This window comes from Propithecus coquereli, unplaced genomic scaffold, assembly GCF_000956105.1.
Source record: "Propithecus coquereli isolate 6110/MARCELLA unplaced genomic scaffold, Pcoq_1.0 Scaffold42, whole genome shotgun sequence".
Classification (NCBI taxonomy): Eukaryota; Metazoa; Chordata; class Mammalia; order Primates; family Indriidae; genus Propithecus; species Propithecus coquereli.
The window spans coordinates 1,962,005-1,963,388 of record NW_012149952.1 but is presented as its reverse complement, the minus strand read 5'-3'; the positions used below and the strand labels follow the sequence as shown (position 1 = coordinate 1,963,388).

General features: G+C 48.8%; 1 protein-coding gene across 1 annotated transcript in view; it reads right to left on the bottom strand.

Annotated features, from left to right (window-relative positions):
- Positions 1-1,384, bottom strand: part of CBLC (Cbl proto-oncogene C, E3 ubiquitin protein ligase) — a 17,380-nt gene that overhangs the window by 14,663 nt on the left and 1,333 nt on the right. The window lies entirely within an intron of this gene.

Sequence of the window (1,384 nt, the reverse complement as noted above, 5' to 3'; positions counted from 1 at the left end):
CGTCCGTGGAAAATTGTCATTCCATGAATCCGGTCCCTGGTGCCAAAAAGGTTGGGGACCGCTGTGTAGAGTGTCAGCCCGGCCCGGCTGCGCGCTGGGCAGCCACCGGGGGCGCTGTGGGCCTGGCTGTCACACTGCCCCAAGGCATCCTGGCCACGCCGCAGAAGACAGGGTCTCGCTTAGTTGCCCCGGCTAGAGTGCAGTGGCGTCATCATAGCTCACTGCAACTTCACACTCCTGCCCTCAAGCGATCCTCCTGCCTCAGCCTCCCAAAGTGCTAGGATCAGGCCAAGTTTTGATTGCAAGTATGTACGTATCTAGAAAATTTCGAATCAGAGCGTAATAGTGATAGCTAATATTTATCGAACACTTGCTTTCTGTCAGGTCCTGTTGTATCATGCTTTACAAACCTTTGCTCACTGAATTCTCAAAAACCCTTTGAAGTGGGAGCGGAGGGGGCTTAGGAAGAGACCTGAACACCCCCTTCGCATCCCCCGCACCCCACGCCCCTCCTTACTCCCAGCCCCATCTCATAGAACCCGAGAATCTTTAACTCGTGGAATCTTCGATGTCGCATCTCAGACTAAGCAGAGACCGAATCTTTGCGGCTCTTGCCTTCCTGTCCGCTCCAAGCCTCAGTCTCCACTGCAGGAAAATGGGATGAAAAACCCATTGGCTTGGCAAAAGTTCAAAATTTTCACTATACCAAGTTGGAGAGCAGCTGGTGCGAGTGGGAATGGAGAAACCGCATTGGAGAGCAGTTTGGCAGTATCCATCAAACCTTCGGACGAACGGACAGGGCAGGTCCGTGGCCAGCTACCTCCTTCAGAGCTGTGGCTTGTAAACAATTTTGCTCACTAATCTACACCCGGACATTAATTCAGGTGTAGACATTTGAAGCAAAAGTTTCACAGGATAGCACCGACCCTGTGCATGCACTCTCCTATCTTCTGATGAATTTCATTTCATTAAAGGAAAAATTGCATTTGTAACCCACTAAATTGATTTTACAACCCACTAATGGATCTTGTTCGGCAGTTTGAGAAATACTGCTCTAAGAAACTCCAAGAGACCTTTTCAGAGATATTAATTGCTGTCTTGTCGGAAATGGAGGAAAGTGGCACCAAGGTGAGTGTCCCCCACCAGGAAAAGAGATGAATCAATCGTGGTGAATTTTCACAATGGAGTCCCTCGCGGCAGTTAGGATGAATGAACTGGGCACAAATGCCAACAGTGTGAGTCACAGAAATGTAAGGATGAGTGTCCTGGGTTGGATAGTGTCCCCATTACCAAATTCTGGTCCACTGGAACCTATGAATGTGATCATATTTGGAAAGAGGGTCTTTGCAGATAAAATCAGGTTAAGATGAGATCCTATTGGATT